Raw genomic sequence first — 13,732 nt, 5'->3', positions numbered from 1 at the left:
CCAGTTATCCCTCTGGGTCTTCTTCATTTCAGCGGTTTAATTAAAACTCAATGGTATTACCAATCTGTTACATTTTTCATGTTGATGGTTATTACATTCACAGTGCAGCAGGACTACAAATTAAAGCGAGAAGATGATAAATCTCATCTCCAAATTTCATTTCTGTTTTTCTAGTAACTAATACTCTGGTAATATTTTTTAGCTCACTCATGTTTATAGAACAATTTCCATTATTTTTTATGATTAAAATAAAGGGAAAAAAAGAGATGCGTGATTTTTTTCCACAGTGACTTTTTCTTTTTGTATGCATTATATTTTCTCACTCGTCTATCAACCCACTCTGTAGATCTAGTTGAGCTGGGCACCTCGAAATCTGTAATAAACTTGTTTTATGACTTTCTTTTTAAAATCATTTGGGTTTTTTCATGAATGAATCTTTTAATATTAGACTTACTCAAATTGAAATAAGAAGCATACCATTCAATTATGAATTCTGGGGATGTAAATTCATATGTAAGATATGGTTATGTTCTGTTTAAATCATTAACATAAACAAATGATTACCTTTTCATATCAAGAATGCCTCTTCAAACCTACACCATTAAATATATATTCTTTGAGTTATATCAGAGATATAACCATACACTCTTGTTTATAGATGATTGGAAATTGGCTTAAGATAATGCCAAACATAGGATGCAGTGGGTTATACTGAAAAAAAAATGCTATACAAATGCTTTCAAAATATTAAAAACTACACAACTACAGGCAAAGTTGTAAAAAATCAGATTGAGGCTGACTTTCAGAAGGAAGAGCATATATACAAAATACCTCTCCCACCTCCCTCCCTCCTGATCTCCAGACCTGGAGAGGATGCACATGATAAGAATGGATATAATCCAATGTGTCTTGACAGACAATCAAAAGGGCTTTAACTTGGTGACCACCCGTTAAGAAACAATTGTTTTGAAATAACTGGTGTCAAAAACTGATCTGGACAATCTCCACTCCTGTCAACATTCTTGCATTCCTAAGCATTGGTTGTTCACTGTCAATGTCTGCCATCAGTCAGTCTTGAATACCTACAGTCTCCTTGTTTGGACCAAGGTGGATTTCATTCCCTGGAGGCAAAATATACTGGATTCAGCCAACCTTTCTCAGAAGGAAACACCCACTCCTGAGAAATGCTAATGAAATGCCCTGCAGTTTGACAAACTTAAGCCCTGTGAGACTTACACAGAAAAAGGCAGCTTTATCTGCTCTGCAGTTTGAACAAGGGCTCCATCCCTGAAGCCAGTTATTTAATAGGGATCCCATAACATTATCTAAATGTCAAAACATGTATGTTCTAGTACAGTGACAGTAGAAGAAAATCTGCTTGTTAGTATTCCAGAAGTCAATTTGCCTGAAACTCAAACCATCTTAGGCAACATAACGATAAAAAGACAACTGCCCTGGAAGTCAGCATACCTGGGTGCCCAAATATGGCAGGCCTATTCTCACCAAGTGTGAATGCGTGTGAGGTGGGTGATCAGGGTGGAGCTCACACAGCAGGTAATGTTTTGGCTGGTCTTAAACATTAAAACAAGTTAATTATGTAGTGATAAGACAATCAGGAAAATGAAGTCAAAACGGAAGTCAGAAATTGGAATGAAGGAGAAGGGCGGGAGGAAATAGGAGGTGGAAGAGAAAAAAAGAAAGGGCGAGAGGGAGGGTCAAAAAAAAAAAAAAAAAAAAAACGACAAAGAAGAGAACTGTATTTTCCTGGAAGGACAAGAAGTTCCATACTGCTCAAAATCGTATGTGATGAAAGACAGAATATAAAACTGAGGCAGAAGACACATTATAAGGAGTATAATACTGTTCATATTGTTGTACAAAAGAATTCAGGTTTTATCCTAAAACTGGTAGAGAATTACTAAAGGATTTTAAACAGGGAATTGTTAGAAACAGGTTTGCATTTTATGAAGATAACCTTGAACCAATTCAAAAGTTAGAGACAAGGAGGCCATTTAAAGAATGATAGGATAGCAATGCATTTGAGAAACAAAGAGAAATAATGGGAATATTTAAGGCACAGACAAGGGTAAGGGACTTAGTGAGTGGTGGGCTGAGATGAGTAATTGTCTATTAATACAGCCAGCATGACTGAGAAGATCTCACAGAAATTCATAGAAATGATAAGTGGAATGGACAGAAGAGGCCCTCAGAGCTACTGAGAACAGGTGCTGATGAACAACAGTTTGGATCAGCTGAGTATGAGATGACTGCAGCATCCAGGGAGATCTGCAGACCACAAACATGTCTGGATTTCAGAAGACATTTGGAAATGTGTGTATGTATCTCCCATGTATATACTCTGTATCCCAAATGAGTATTAAAAATGTAGATGTGCTTTTCAGTGCAAGAGCTCAAGTAGAGTGAGCACAGATAGAAAGAGAGGCGAAGGCAAATCCCTGAGGAACAAAGACACTAAAGGGCAAGTAAAGGAAATGAGCCTATCAAGAAGAGAAAAGGAAGGGTTAGGGTTGTAGGAAGAAAACAAGTAAAATGTTCTCAAGAGAGGAAACAATTTCCAGGAAGAAGATACTCCAACAGTGCCAAATGCATTAAGAGATGTCAAGGAAGGTTGACCAGCATGTCTGTTTGATGATCTTTACAATCCCAACTTTATAAGGGAGGTATTATCATTATTGTTGGTATCCTTCCTTTAAATGAAGAAAATAAAGGCCCTAAAGGTTTATGTAACTTGTCCAATATCACAAAACAAGTGACTGTTAGAGAATTTTGAATCCACACTGTTCTTGTATCCAAGCTCACAACTTTTCACAGCCTTTCACAATTTGACTGTAGAAATTCCAGGAGTAAATAGAGATAAATTAAGGTAAACTGAGAGGAGGAATTTTTAAGAGATGAAGAGAAAGCCAGACAGAGAGACAGAGCCGATATAGAGCAGGACTACTTATTGGTGCAAGTTAATGGAAAGAGATCATCAGGATAAAGAATCCAGGGGAAGGGATGAAACCAAAGTAGTAGAGGGATCTACCTGCCTCAGATGTGGGAGAAAGGAGGGAATAACATACACATAAGCAAATGCAGTGCCAAGAAGACTGTAAAAGTGGACAGATAATTGGCCTAAACTTTTTTCTTATTGTTTGTTTGTTTTCTTGGTGAAGTTGATCAAGAAGCTATTTGCAGAGGGGAAGGTGACTGAGACTATTAAAAGAAACTTAACATTCTGTCTACCATTCCTAAATTATTTTACTCTTTTAAAGGAGTATTGTCATATTCCTTTCCTTCTCTAATAATGGCAACAAATACATGTGTTGTGTGTTTTGGAGGGAGGAGAAATCAAGAAAATTGTGTCATCAAATTTTTTAAAAATGTGTAAATAGTAAAGAGATTGAAATAGTAATCAAAAACTCCCAGTAAAGAAAAATCCCAGGATAATATGGCTTCCCTAGAAAATTCAACTAAACATTTAAAGAAGAATTAACACCAATCCTCCTCAAATTCTTCCAAATAATTGAAGAAGAGAGAACATTTCCAAACTCATTCTATGAGGCCAGTTACTCTGATATCAACACTAGCCAAAGACACAATAGGAAAAGAAAACAACAGATCAATATCCTTGATGAATATTAATGCAAAAGTCCTCAATAAAATACCAGCAAACCTAACTCAAAAGCGATTAAAGGACTAAACACCATGATCAAGTGGGACTTATACATGGAATACAAGGAGAGTTCAACATACAAAAATCAATCAGTAAAATACACCATTTGGCAAAATGGGGCACAAAAACCACATGATTATCTCAAATGATGTGGAAAAAGCATTTGACAAAATTCAACATCCATTTATTATAAAAACACTCAACAAACTAGGAATAGAAGGAAACTATTTCAACATAATAAATCCATATATAAAAAGCCCACAACTAACATCATACTTGATGGTGAAAGACTGAAAACTTTTCTTCTTAAATCAAGAACAAGGCCAGGATGCTCACTCTCACCACTACTATTCAACATAATACTAGCAGTTCTAGCCAGAGCAATTAGATAAGAAAAAATAGATAAAAGGCATCCAAAGTGAGAAAGCAGTGAGATTATCTCTGTTCACAGACAATATGATCCATATGTAGAAAACTCAAAAGATTCCACCAGAAAAATAAAGCTGTTACAACTATGAAACAATTTCAGCAAACTTACAGGATACAAATCAACACACAAAATTCAGTTGTGTTTCTATATGCTAACAATGACCAATCTGAAAAGGAAATTAAGAAAACAATCCTATTTGCTATAGGACACCATAAAGGATAAAATACTTAGGAATACCCCTAAACAAGGAGGTGAAAGATGTGTACACTGAAAACTACAAAACATTGTTCAAAGAACTCAAGGATGGTACAAATTAATGGAAAGATACCCCATGCCCATGGATTGGAAGACTTAATATTGTTAAAATGTCCATACTACCCAAAGCAATCTACAGATTCAATGCAATCACTATGAAAATCCTAATGACTTATTTTATAGAAATATAAAAAACAACCTAAAATCCATATGGAATATCAAGGGACCCAAAATAGACAAAACAATCTTAAAAAAACAACAAAGTTGGAGGCCCCACACTTGCTGATTTCAAAACACAGCACACAAAGCAGTAGTAATTAAGACAGTATGAGACTGCCATAAAGACAGATATTTGGACAAACGGAACAGAATAGAGAGCCTAGAAATAAACTCCTGCATATATGTCCAGATGACTTTCCACAAGCCAAGACTACACAAATGGGGAAAGGACGGTTTGTTCAAAAAATGGTGCTGGGAAAACTGGATATCCACATGCAAAAAATGAAGTTGGACACTTACCTTATAACCATATACAAAACTTAACTCAAAATGGATCGAAGACCTAAATGCAAGCACTAAAACTGTAAAACTCCTAGAAGAAAACATAGGAGGAAAGCCTCAGGACATTAGATTTGACAGTGATTTCTTGGCTATTACATCAAAAGCACAGTCAACAAAAGCAAAAATAGACAAATGGGACTATGTCAAACTGAAAAACTTCTGTGCATCAAAGGAAACAATAGAGTGAAAAGGCAACCAGCCTACAGAATAGCAAAAATATTTACAAATTATATATCTGATAAAAGGTTAATATCCAAAATATATAAGGAACTTCTACAACTCAACAACAGCAAAACAAATTTGACTTGATTTAACAATGGGCAAAGGACTTGAATAGATAATTCTAAAAAAAATTATGTATGAATGGCCAACAAACATATGGAAAGCTGCTCAATATCACTAATCATAAGAGAAATGCAAATCAAAACTACAATGAGATATCAGCTCACATCCATCAGTATGGCTACTATCGGAAGAACAAAAAATAGCAAGTGTTGGCTAGGATGTGGAGAAATTGGAACCCTTGTGCACTGTTGGTGGGAATGTAAAATGGAGCAGCCATCATGGAAAAGAGTATGGGGGTTCCTCAAAAAATTAAAAATAGAATTACTACATGATCCAGCAATCCCACTCCTTGATATATATCCAAAGGAATTCAAAGCAGGAATTTGAAGAGATATCTCCATATTTGTGTTTATCACAGAATTATTCACAATAGCCAAGAGCTGGAAGCAACACAAATGTCCATCAGCAGATGAACATGTGCTATATACACACAATGGAATAGTATGCAGCCTTATATAAGAATGAAATCTTGTCATATGCTGCAACATGGATAAACTTCACAGACACTTTACTAAGCAAAATAAACCAGTCACAAAAGATAAATACTGTATGATTCCACTCATACAAAATAACTAAAGTAGTGAAAACCATAGAAACAGACAATAGAAAGGTGGCAGGTTGCCAGGGGCTGAAGGGAAGAGACTGGGGAATTACTGTTTATTGGGTATAGAGTTTCAGTGCTGCAAATGAAAAAGTTCTGGAGATCTGCTGTACAACAACGTGAATATACTCAACTCCACTCAACTGTACACTTAAAACTGGTTAAGATGGTAAATATTATAGTATGTGTTTTTTACCCCAATAAAAAAAATTAGAAAACAAAACAACCATGGGTCCATGTGAACATACAGAGGAATGGCAATTAGGGTGAAAGAAGGGTTATAGGGCAGCAACGTTCTCTGATGTGCAAATAAGGGGGTTAAAAGTTTGGCTTTGGTGTTCTACTGGAAAGGTGGGCTATGGCTAGCTTGATAAAAATAGAAACTAGTCATGGAAAATAGGGTAGTACACGGTTTTATTTTAGAAAAATATATAATTCTGTCAAGGTTATCTACTTTAAAAGTTAAATATAGCAAACAACAGTTCATCAATCAAGTACAGCAAACAGAATGTATATCTCATGTCTATATTTCCAGCTCACTCGAGAAATTGAAAATGGAAACATATAGAGATAAGGAAGCTTATTACATTTTTTAGGTATAATTTCTGGTTGATAGGCTGAAAAGATTATCAACTGGAAATTACATCATGGCCAAATAAGTGGATATTCGCCTCCAAAATAATGTAGCTTGTTAGATACACCTCCCTTCTCCTTTCCACACTACCTTCAGAGAGCTGGAACTGGCAAGATTCTTAGCCTAGAGAAATTGATTAAGGGGAGAAGAGAGTAGGAAGGGCATGGTCCCCATAGAATCTGGTGGGGAAAGAAGAGCTGAACTTATGATATATTTTATATAACATATTATAATACTGTATGCCATCTATCCCGTCTGGTCTGTGAATTGCTGCAGTAGCCATCCACTCTGAGCTCACACAGTGGACCAGGCAGCCAAGTGGGAATTAAGGAAAAGTTGATGCCAGACACAGTCACCTTGGACTTGTCTGCTCAGGTCCATCAGAGGCGGGGGGCAGGTACCTGAGAACCAAGAGGACAGGCAGTGAAGGAGAAATTAAAGAATATTGCAGAAAACAACCAGGTCCTACTGTATAGCACAGAGAACTACATTCAGTATCCTATGATGGGATTCCCTGGTGGTGCAGTGGTTGAGAATCCGCCTGCCAGTGCAGGGGACACGGGTTCAAGCCCTGGTCAAGGAAGATCCCACACGCTGCAGAGCAATTAAGCCCGTGTGCTGAGCCTGCTCTCTAGAGCCCGTGAGCCACAACTACTGAGCCTTTGAGTCACAACTACTGAGCCCGTGTGCCAAGAGCCCGTGCTCCACAACGAGAAGCCACTGCAATGAGAAGCCCGCGCACCACAACAAAGAGTAGCCCCCACTCACTGCAAGTAAAGAAAGCCCACGCGCAGCCACGAAGACCCAAGGCAGCCAAAAATAAAATAAAATAAATAAATTTATTTTAAAAAATCCTATGATAAACCAAAATGGAAAAGAATATAAAAAAAGGAATGTGTATATATGTATAACTGAATCACTTTGCTGTACAGCAGAAAATTAACACAACATTGTAAATCAACTATACTTCAATTAAAAAAAAGAAGAATATTGCAGAGAACACTGGGGTCTTTTATTCTTTTGCTAAGATGTATGAAAGCATACCTGAGACTAGGTAATAAAAACTAAAAAGAAACGAATTCTAAAAAGCACAAAAGCAAACCCAGGCTCCAATTCCTCCAACCTATGTTTACAGCTTGAGAAGCTTCTAAGTATAGTAGCCATTTCCCTGCAAAGTGATAGCCAATCAGAAAGATAAGGGACATCTGAGTTCCCCCAGTGTAGGGACAGGGTGCAAACTGGCCCAAAGGCTCTATTGACTAAAACCACAGGGCTCTGTTTTGTAAATAATGGTTTGCAAAAACAGAGGCTTTATGAATCCATTATCTAATGATTTTCCATTAACATGCTAATTAATTCTATAATTAAGAAAACATGAAGAACCTTAAAAGCCTAGAAAATCAAGGAAATGCTGAACTGAAATTGCCATCCAGTCCTTAAGACAGTACTGCCAATAGTTAGTAACATCTGGAACAAATTCCAAGCATTTTACCTTCGTTATCAAACTGTGCTTTCCACCTTCCTTAGCTCAGTACTCTTACCTGGCCTATTGTCTGACCTTAAAAGAGAAATAAAATCCAGTTTATGCTGTATATAAAAGTAGCCTTGCACGTAAGTAGAGTAAGATGCCAGCGGATATGGTGTTCTTTGTGGGTCTGCAGAATGAAATGTTCCCTGAACTTCAGTGTGGACAAGCCTGCCGGCCACAGGTGTAGACGGAGTCCTCTGAGTTAAGATACACATTTAGAATAAACCTATTGGGAGGGAAGCATTCTTATGAGAAAGAAATGATATGATAAACAATCATGAACATAACTTGATCTGGGTCATCAGAAAGAAGAAAGCCAGGCTCCTAAGAAAAGCACACTGCTGAAGGTTGAAAGAAGTGTAGACAAGAAAGGGAGGGGGAGGGCTTCCCTGGTGGCGCAGTGGTTGGGAGTCCGCCTGCCGATGCAGGGGACGTGGGCTCGTACCCCAGTCTGGGAGGATCCCACATGCCGCGAAGCGGCTGGGCCCGTGAGCCATGGCCGCTGGGCCTGCGCGTCTGGAGCCTGGGCTCCGCAACGGGAGAGGTCACAACAGTGAGAGGCCCGCATACCACAAAAAAAAAAAAAGAAAAAGAAAAAGAAAGGGAGGGGGAACCATGCAAAGGAAATTGCCTCCTATGGTCCTCAGGAGGCTAGTCCTAATTATCTGTAAATAACCAAGAATCCATTTTGGCAGAAGGAACAAGATACACCATGGTATTACTATTTTAAGCAACTATTCCTTTTGTGGTGGTTTTATGTGACTGTCATCTTTAGTCAAGGGTTTCAAGAGAGTAAAAAGGACTAAAGCTATCGAATTGCCAATTATTTACTACTGCTGTCTTAAACCGCATGCATTTTTAAGGAATTCATCATTTGGGAAATTGTTTTGCTTTGGGGCTTAGGAAGCACTACTTTGAAGGACTAGAACTAAAGCTACTTTTTAAAGGAGTTCTAAATTGAGTGCTTAACGAGGAAGACCCAAGGTAGAAAAGCCTCAGTGAGGAGAATGTCAAGTCCTGCCAGCACTACACTCACGGTACTCATTCCCCAGGCATCCAGGTGTTAAAAGGAGCTGTGTACTTTATTCGCCCAGGCCAGAAGACCAGTACAGTATATGTACTAAGAAAGGGAAGAGATCAATTTGAAGAAACTAACGTCCCTTTAAACTCCATTGGCTGAGTCTAGATAATTTTCTTAAATGGGGCAGCCAATTGAACACTGCACTTCTGGAAATTCACTAAAGAAGCCAGGTTCCCCATCTGGTCCCAGCCGCTCCAATTCAGAATCCATCACAGAGGAGAGTAACAAAGCTCTGTTGTTATCCTTCACCGCAAGGAGTGTGAGTCATAAACCTTTTAGCGGTGGGTCTACGACTATGAGATGTGTAACTTCAGGGATGCTGTCACATGCCACAGTCTACCCCAATGTCTTCATTACATGCAGTCAGGAAGAAATAAGGACAGGCTCAAGGAACAGGTCTTATGCAGACAAGGATAAGAATAGATAGACGGTAGCAACTATATTTAGCAAGTAATTCAACAAGAGGAAAGGGGAGATGGATTTAGTTCCTTTTTACTTTTCTATTTCCAACTTGCTGAAACCAGAGTGGGGAAATGAACACGTGAAAGACCTGGGCTTTGATTCTTTGCTAAAGTAGGATTATGTGAGTAACAAAGATGATGTACCAGAAAGGTTACTCCAGAAATCAGATGACTTTGGTTGTGGTGTGACCTTCAACAAGTGGATTTTGTTTCTAGACCCAGAGTTCTTCACCTACAAATTAAAGAAATTATAGAAGAATAACCCCTGTGCTGTTTCATTTTCCAAACAATCCATGACTAAATACATTTATAATCAAACTAAATTTACAAGTGAAAAAAAAAAAAAGAACTTTTCAGAGCCTATGAAAATGAATGGAGTTTACAGATTCCAGTTTCTTCAGACTACAACTAGTAATACTGTTTTGGAACTGCAATTAGTGTTCCAGAAATTTCTTCCATCCAAACCTAAACCACTGTATTTCAGTGAAAGGATGCTAAACTTTTGGATATTGTACTTGAGTCTTTATGCCAAAGTAATCGTTCAAGGCACATTTGAATTTTTATGACTCTAATGATTTCAGTTCACAAGATGGACTATTTCCCTTGGAAAACAGAGTCCTCCAGGTGACAGAACAGACGGAGGGCCAACTTTTACTTATGGCTCAGGTTACACAGACGCTGCACCTTAAATAATTTATACGATGTGATCATACTCGGGCCTCATCTGTGGGAACAGACTGAACTGAAACCAAATATGCCTCAATCTGTATAGTAATCACTGCTCAATAGCAGAGACACAGTGGAAAGTCCATTAGGCTAGCCAGAGTCTGAAGGCTCATGCTACTTAAGTACTGAGCAGATGATCGATTCTGGTTAAAATGCCTAGTTCCACCCCACTCCCAGCTGAGAGCCCAGTAAAGCTGACTGGCTCCCTCAATTAAACAACAGTTGGCTTTGGGAGGCCATAGCAGCCGTCAGCCTCTGACATTCCCCCATGAAAGAACCCAATATGGTATGCTATTTCAATAAGCTAAATAATATCTATAGACACCGTGGCAACGTGAACCTACTTCCATTTACTACGGGGAACTAGGAGAATAGGAATAAAGTGGGGAATGGTAATACTACCATCCCAAACTGAAGAGTTCATATAAATTCAAAAGTTGTGCTCCAAAGTTTGAGAATGGGTACTTTCATCATTTGGAAAAAACCAAAGCATGGTTGAAAATGTTCCTCACAAAAGTAATTGATGGTTTATCCAAATTGCCTCCTGTATGAGACTGCTACCAGTGTCAATCTGAGTGCTATTTTTCTAGGTATTTCTACAAATTTTCTTTTTAGAGCCTCATAATAATGCTGACTCTAACATAGGCTGGATAACTCTAATTATCCATTTTATCATTAGGAGCCCTGAGGTTTAATTCCAAGAAGTGCAATGCCATGACTGGAGAATGAAACCATTGATTCATGACCAGCAGCATGAGGATTCAGGTCCTTTTCCACTATAAAGTGCTAAGTGCTAGCTACCTTCTGCATCCCTACCAATGAGTGTGCAGTGTGGCCAGATGCAGCCTCCACATAGATGAACTCTCTGGATCAAAAAGGAGGCAAGGGGAGGTGAGAGACTCCAGAAAAACCACATCTGCTGGAAGCTGCACTTCATGCCCAGTGAGAAGCAATGGGGACCAAGCATTTTCTAGATCACATGCTTGGACTACTATAAGAGGCACTATGGGATGGTGGGAAGTAGGCAGGAGTTGCAGAGATCCAAGTTCAAAGCTGAGTTCTGTTGCTCATGAGCTGTGTGACTTGGAGCAAATTTCTGAACTTCTTGATGCCTGGCTCTTCTCACCTATAATACAGGATAACTAGTCTACCTGGCATGGTAGGTCTTCCATAAATAGCACCTTTCTTACCACGCCTGCTGCTTGCAGCCACCAAGTCCTTTCAAGGCCACGAAGTTCAGGTTGAACCAACAGACCTGATATGCTCCTTGCCCGTCATGAGTAGAGGCTAGCACATGCTTTTTCCATCCAATTCCCTACAGGCCACAGACAATCAAAACAACCCTACATCTAACAAGCACACTGAAATCTGCTCTCCAGCACTTTTCTTTTGGCAGCCAGTAGATTTTTAAAAAAATAAAATAAAAAGCCTGCCGTGTCTGGTCTCCTTCTTCCCTTTAGCAAAGATTAGACCAAAAAGAAAGCAATTTAACAATTATTAGGCAAAGTAGGAGTGGCTCTTTATCTCTTTTTATACCAGAAGAGAAAGAGATGGTTGGTTATTTCTGCAATCATTATAAAATGTGCTTCAAGTACACACACTTGACACAAACCTGGAAATGAAGGGTCATGTTGAGCAGAGATTTCTTTTTTTTTTGCTATATTTAACTGTAGCTATTATTATAACCACTCACAACTATTAAGCACTTATATAAGGCATTACTTTTGGACTTAGGCTCTGGAATCGAAGTGGGTTTGAAACCTGGCTCCACCACTGCCTTGCTGTGTGACCTTGGGCTGAGTAGTTAACCTCTCTGTACTTCGGTCTCCAGCTCAACAAAATCAAAGTACTACTACACCAACCACAACCTGCGTGAGGCAAAAGAATATAAAAATCCATGCAAAGCAATTGGAAGAGTGCCTGACTGTTAAGAAAAAGCAGTAAATGTTAGCAATTATGCTTAGTTATTACTGAGTGAACCTCATAGGTCTTGAGAGAAATGTGATAAATAAAGACTGGTTGGGCTAGTTAAACTCTTGAGTTTGAAATAGCATTTTATAATAAAGTCAATGAAAAACTCTCCCATACTCATGTTGCCTGCTGCTACCACAGAAGAGACAACATCCTATCACCACCTGATACAGGACACGCAGCAATTTATGAGAAAGTCTTCTCTCTGGCTCTGGACTGAGCGCCCTGATTATTTCTACACTGTGCAAAACTAACCATTGCACTTTGCTTCGAAAAAGATTTCTTTAAGTCTCGTAACTCAGTTCCGAGCACAGTTTGACCCCCATGTGGATGTTTCCTCAATACTGAAATGTCTTGAAAAAGACTGGTCCCTCACCCTATTGCATGGATGTGGTTTCTCTACACCTCTCTGAGATCCCACCCTACAGATAAAACCCTCTTCTGTTGGGCACATTTTATTGTACAAGCAGTCCAACTCCCATCTAAGATAACCTGGAAAACATATTTGTGTGCCTTCTAGCTAAAATCCAATTATTTTCATCTTGAATTGTTCTAGCACAAAATGGCATCTTAAAAATTTCATTGTATTTACCTTATCTACCTCTTTATCTTTTTTTCAATAGTGTTACTAATAATATAGCTCAAATTATATAAGGTACCTGTCATCGGATAGACACTGATCACAACAATTCACATAACTCATTTTCATCTGCATAATAATAATGTCATAAGGTCACAATAATAGTTATATAATATTAACTATAATATATTGTATTATAGTTGTATGATATTATATATTGTATAATATCATATAACTATTATTATGACCTTTTCAAAGGTGATAAAACTCAGACAGAGAGAATGTAAGTGGCTCAGGATCATAGATCCAGAAGCACACATACCACTATACTACAGTTGAATTCCTCCCTTCCTTTCTGCCTTGCACCATCCATCTGCCCTTTTATCTATCTGCCCATCTCCTCATCCGGCTATCAATCAATCAGTAGAGGGGAAAGAAGGAATTAAAGCATTTGCTTAGAAAGGAATTTGGAATTTAACTAATTCAAATATATCTGTAGGATTTGGTGGTTGTAAAGTGCTCACTTGCAGTAGGCTCAGCATGGCATGCATTATTAAAGAAACTGCTTTAAATGAGTGTCAATTTTTCAAAACATAAAAACTGGCTCTATTCAAGAAACCCAGCAGACTTGAAGGGGTGCATACAATATAACTATACAGCGGCCACGTTACTAAGCTATGAACATTATATCTGAAAGGAAAGACATAATCAACAATTATTCTTTTCTTTCAGTAAGAAGAAAGCTAGGTAGGAGTATGTCTAAACTACCTTTCCTTCCTTAATGAAACTGTTATTGATTTTTTCATCCTACTGAAGCACTGCCTTGAAGCAATTTCTTTTACCTGCAGGTTCTCACATTTAATTTGGATGTATGCTTAAGGAA

At 38.2% G+C, this 13,732-nt stretch overlaps 1 pseudogene; it reads left to right on the top strand.

The window, feature by feature from the left end:
- The first annotated feature begins 1,484 nt into the window (after positions 1-1,484).
- The window catches only part of LOC103071018 (ferritin light chain-like), a 16,129-nt pseudogene continuing 3,881 nt past the window's right edge, over positions 1,485-13,732 (top strand).

This window comes from Lipotes vexillifer, unplaced genomic scaffold, assembly GCF_000442215.2.
Source record: "Lipotes vexillifer unplaced genomic scaffold, Lipotes_vexillifer_v1.1 scaffold1211, whole genome shotgun sequence".
Taxonomy (NCBI): Eukaryota; Metazoa; Chordata; class Mammalia; order Artiodactyla; family Lipotidae; genus Lipotes; species Lipotes vexillifer.
The sequence above is the reverse complement of the archived record's forward strand: the minus strand, read 5'-3'. Positions and strand labels throughout refer to the sequence as shown.